Here is a 5942-nt window from a genome sequence, read left to right on the forward strand (position 1 = left end):
ATGAAAGGGAGCCGGATCGAGCTGGGAGATGTAACACCACATGATATTAAACAGATGAAGAGATCAGCTCGGTGCTTTGTGACCGCCTGGAGGGGTGGGATGGGGAGGGTGGGAGGGAGGGAGATGCATGAGGGAAGGGATGTGGGAACAGATGTATATGTATGACTGATTCACTTTGTTATAAAGCAGAAACTAATAAATAAATAAATAAATAAATAAATAAAAGCTTCCCTGCCATAAACTAAAAAAAAAAAAAAACAGATGAAGAGATTAAACCAGGTCATCTTTCCAGTCAGCTCCAATGACAAGCTCTATAAGAATGCGCTGGAGGTTGGTGAGCCAGCAAAACTTGCCTATTTCAATGGTATTGCAGTAGGTGCAGTATGCTGTAGGGTGGATCATTCACAGAATCAGAAGAGACTTTACGTCGTGACACTAGGATGTCTGGCACCATGCCGAAGGCTAGGAATAGGAACTAAAATGTGAAATCATGTCTTAAACATCTGTTAAAAAGATAGCACTTTTGACAACATCTATCTACATGTCCAGATCAGCAATGAGTCTGCAATTGACTTCTACAGAAAGTTTGGCTTTGAGATTATTGAGACAAAGAAGAACTACTGTAAGAGGATAGAGCCCACTGATGCTCACGTGCTGCAGAAAAACCTCAAAGTCCTTTCTGGCCAGAACACAGATGTGCAAAAGACAGACAACTGAACAAATTACAGATGAACTTTCTTGCACTTGCTTGTCACCAAATAAAAGAGAGGCCCATTGATTTCCCCCCTCCTCCTTTCTTTTAAAGCTTTCCCCCTTCCTTGTTCTTGTGTTTCCTCCTTCAAAACTTCCTTCCCTTTCCTCTAAAAGTTTTAAACTTTTAAGGACTTATTAATCATGTTTGGATTGTTTTAGTTTTCTTATTTTTGTGAGGTGGTTTGATTGTAGGAAGGAGAAGGTATAGATCTGTTTAGTTTCACAGTTAAGATATATGGTCCCAAAAACTTGAGTGTCAATTTCAATTTTTTTTTAATGTCCTGCTTCCACATTGAAGGGCAGGGCCTACAAAATATTGTATATTTCAAAGGACAAGAAGAAGCAGCAGCAATATCTTGTTCTCCAACTCATAGACAAGTTTAGTGTTTTTGTGGTACTTTGGGGTTTTCAAAATTTTGTGGATACTAATCCCTGTACATTGCCTTCACTCCACCTTTTGTCCTTTGAGTATTATCTCAGGAGTTGGACCATTGTTATCCTTGTAAGAAATACTAAGCTTATTTAGTTCTGTTAAGCAGTTATTTCTTCCTTCCTCAATGGTGGCTGACGTTGGGTGGGACAGTCTGAGTAGGTAGTATTATACTTTGGTCTCAGCATTTGAGTTAAACTGCTTTTCGCTAATGAGTGGGCTGGTTGTTAGCAGGTTTATTTTTCCTGCTGTTGATTGTTAGAAGTGGCATTAACTTCTAGAGCGTGGGCTGGTGAGATTAAATTTTTTAAATATCCCAGCTAGAGATACGGCCTTTAACTGACCTAAAGAGGTTTTTTGTGATTTGCTTTTTTTTCTCTTGTCCTTTTTCTTTGGTAAACCCACAATAGTTAGTCAAACCTTAAAAATGGAGTTGATGTCCTTATAGGTCAATGCCCCTAAATAAACCTGAAGCAGGTGTTGTCTCTTGGACATATTAAAAAATACCTAAAAGGAAGCTTAGATGGACTTGTGGCACAACAAATGCATTTAATGTCAGCTAATGCAGACTGTTAGAAGTGTGGCCACTGAGCATTTGATTTTAGAGGAAAGAATACCTAAACAGTATTTTTGAGAATGACATAGCTATGCTATTGCTTATCTGTTGGAGAACATTCCAGATTTGCTTACATTCTGTGCCTGTGATATTGAGTTTAAGGATTTGGGGGTGGGGGAATTATTAAACATATTGCTTCTATTCTTGGAAAAAGTGGAAGTCTAGAAGTGTTAATAACATAAATGTCACTGTGACCTCCTCTACTGACAGGACCAGTTTACGCCAGATCACATAGGGAGTGGCTTTGACGGGTCGATAACTTTTTGTAAGATAGAAGACATCTGAAATTTTCATGTTTTCCTCCATAATCCCGTCTCCAATATTTAAAATATTCTACATTGCCAATACCAGTGGCCCAAGAAATGTTTTCATTAGACTTTAAAACAATGTACAGGGCTTGAATTTTCTGTCATTTGACTTTAAAAGGAAGGTTGATTCATAATATTTATCCTCTTATGTAAACTCTGGCATAAAAGTTTCATCTTTTCAAATATGTTGAATGATAAAATTATTTTACACAATGTTTATGCACATTTTATAATCTTAAATTCTTATTTGAGAATGTAAAAATACAAGGTACAATAGACTTCAGCAGTCTTAGTTGAGTGTCAAGAATAATATAGTAAAGGAAGATAGTTGATAAATGAGTTTATAGGGTTATAATCTTAAGATAGTAAAAATGTAGAAAGACCATGCTGGTTTCTTGGGTATCAGTTTCTTAAGCAGTCCAAATCTAAGCTTAGAAGAAAAGTTTAGCATTAAGCACATTTACCTTCATGGATAAGCTTCAGCTTGCTCTTGCCAAGAGAAGAGTTCTTGAGTTACAGAAAGCATAATTAGTTTGAAAATTCAGCCTTTTTGTAAACTTCACATATCAAAATAGATTTTGATATATAAATGAGTTTTGTGAGATGACACTCCCTGTATTTCTATAACCATTTCACCTGGACTATCTAATCAGTCCTATGAATGTATCCCTGAATGTGGTTAATGAAAACCAAATAGCTGCCTCATGACAATTAAGTATATATTATTTATGGAGGAAAATATATTAAATTTTGAATTGAGTGTGTAGGCTCCCTATCATTTTAGTGTTTCTTTTTCCACACTAGTCACTGACTTTAACCTAAATTGTAAGTGTTTGTAAAGAGTGAATTGTCCTACATCAAACTTAAATGAAATAATTTCATCTACTTTTGGAGGAGGAGGATGTAGAAGAGGTAGAAGCTGGGCACCAGATCATGTGCCTATGAGTCAGTAAAGACTGAAATAATGTCCCATGTTCAGTTGGTTATTTTCATAAAAATTGTTGTTGAGGTAAAACAATTCTATTAACTGGAAGATCACAGGATATATCCATCATATTTTTCAGGGCAGATAGTTTTTTTCTGTGGGGTAAATAGGTAAAAATTATATTGTATGGTAATTGCATTTAGGTTCTAAAGAAAAGAATCTGCAGAGAAATCTATGCAATATATAATTTGTCCAGATTACTTTTCACTTGGGGAAAGAAGTTCTGAAATATCCCCAAAGCAGTTTACTGATCAATTGAAAGTCCTCCAAAAATAGAACTATTGGGAAACCATGATATATGGAGTGGAAAAGAAAAGCTCCCTCAGTTTTTTGGAGGGAATAACTTTAAAAATACTTAAATAGCTGAGTTTACTTGGTGAGTTAAGATTTAAACTTGATTTTAACATTGCTGTTACATCTGAAATAAACTTACATGATGTTCTGGTAAAAACAAAAAAACAAAAATACTCATCCAATAAGGAGTGACTGACAGCCCTAACTGTTCCAAACTACTGGAAGTTCTTAGAATATACTAGACTGTGCGTATGATCTTCCCTTTGCTGGGTTGGTCTTTTCTCTGTTTGTCTTCCAGGCAAACGCCTTCACGTCTTAGCCCAAGTGTCACATCCTCTGTGGGGCTGTCCTGACAGGGCTGCTTCTCCTGACAGCCTGAGCTCTGCTCACCCCCTTTGTGTCCCCAGTTCACCTGTTCACACACATGCCATCCCTTGGAGGTAATCCCATTGGATGCAATGTATTTCTTGGTACGGTTGTCTCCCCCATCAGACTGTGCCTCCAGAGAGCAGGGCCTGTTATTTTCTCCCCTGCATCCCAAAGGTCAACATGGAGCCCCTCACAGTGGTACTAAATATAGGGCCTCTGGATTCAATTGGATTGATTTGCAATTCAGAGAAAACCCCAGACCAGAGCTCCCCTGGGACATCAGAGGCCTCAGTGAAGGATGTCTGGCTGCAGGTGTCAGGTGTGAGCAGGCTAGTGGGCAGAAGCAGGGCTGGTCAGCTTCTTCCCTAAACAAGGGACAAACCAACACTTAAGCCTGGGTTCCCATTTATAGGGCTTCCAGGGGTGGACTTGGCACTCGCATGAACGCTGCACCCCAGTTACAGAGGCAGCCCCGCCTGGGTCTTTAACACCACAGAGGCTGAAGCAGGTCCAAATGGCATCCATGCTTCAGGCCATGGTCAGGTACCACGTGGGGCTGCACCATAGAGTCCACCTAGCCCAAACCCGCCTCTCTGCCTCCACTGTGTCCTCCTGGAAGAGGGAGCACCTCCCCCTCTTTACCCTCTAGAACCTCACAAACATAGGAGGTTTACACCCTGCACCCCCCACACACACACACACCCTCCACACCACACAACATAAATGCGCGCACACATACATGCATACAAAATACACACACATACACACACACACACACACACACGGAGAGACTCCCCACTCCCTGAGCCAGTGCAGATGACTCTGGGTGCCGGGACCATGTCTGTCCCCAGCCGTTTGCCTTCTGCCTGAAGCACAGACCCTGTTGGCCACAGGGGCAAAAGAAAAGTGACAGTTCTGCCATTTGATAATGTACCTCTTCCACTTGTGTCCATAACAGGGTCCTTCACCTGAGGCCTGAGTGGCCATAGATTTCATCTAGTGTTGGAGAAATATCCCCTCTAATGACTGAGCCCTGACTGTCAGGGACCTGCAGTTTGAAGATAGGACACAGCAAACCTCGGGGAGACCCCAGCCCTACCCTCTGGACCCTCCAGAGCGATTGGAGAGACATGGTCCTGGCCTTCAGGCCACCCCCAATTTGAGGGACAAGGAAAAGACCCTGGTCTCAGAAGACACTCACATGCTAATGTTCCTACAAAGTTTGAGAAGACCCATCTCATGCACCTTCATCTTCCCCCTTTCTAAACTTTGGTCTTTAAGAAAATATGGTATAAAAAACTAAAAAACAAAACAAAAAAAACTGAATAACTTCTTTATCACATTTAAAGAGCCTGTTCAAAATATGGCAAATGTTTTTCCATCCATATATTCAATACTCAACTGAGGTCTAGCCCAGACTGGGGTTGCAACATTGATTCTGACACCCCCAGTCCTTATATCACTGCAGTTTAATATATCTATCATTAACACCATCACCCACATTTTAAATCTGACCCAATTTTAATTGTAAGAATTTTTGTGTCAGAGGTGGAGCAGTGGTCAGGAACCAGGGATGGTGCCAAGCTGCCCGGAATGTGAGCTGCCTGTGTTCACACACCCCTGGCAAAGCCTTCATCAGGGCCACCATGCTTCCGCTCTCCACCCTGGCTCTCAGCTCTCCAGCCCCCAGGTGACACTCCTGAGACCACATCTGCTTGAGTGATGACACCGCTCAGTGGAGCTGACTCACAGAATGAGTTGCCCCAAGTGAAGTTGAAAGAAGAGGACAGTTGTGCAAGGTGTGTTGACAGGCTGTGAGGACGGGCTGGATGTGAGGCAGCAAGAAGGAGGATCAGCTGATAATTATCACTGCTCCTACTAGAATCTCCAGGTGACAAAGCCACCTTGGTGCCCACAGCCCCACATGTTGCTAAAGCCCAAAGTTGGTGGGTCTCATTGACTATTCCACCCACAGTCTCAAATAATATAAAAGGATCACTCTATTTCAGCTTCATCTAAAATCAAATCATCCGTCTCTTCTGCCTGCCCTCTGGGTTCCAACTCTGGGGTAAGTTGCTACAAGAGTTAGGGATGTAAAGCCTGTTCAGCCCCCTTATCTCTGAAAGGAAGGGATTGTACCAGATGCCCTTTCAGGACCCTTCTACCCTGGACATCCTACGGCTCTTA

At 41.4% G+C, this 5942-nt stretch overlaps 1 pseudogene; it reads left to right on the plus strand.

The window, feature by feature from the left end:
• LOC132482486 (N-alpha-acetyltransferase 50-like) lies at positions 1-778 on the plus strand (annotated as a pseudogene).
• The last annotated feature ends 5164 nt before the right edge of the window (positions 779-5942 follow it).

This window comes from Mesoplodon densirostris, chromosome 2, assembly GCF_025265405.1.
Source record: "Mesoplodon densirostris isolate mMesDen1 chromosome 2, mMesDen1 primary haplotype, whole genome shotgun sequence".
NCBI lineage: Eukaryota > Metazoa > Chordata > Mammalia > Artiodactyla > Ziphiidae > Mesoplodon > Mesoplodon densirostris.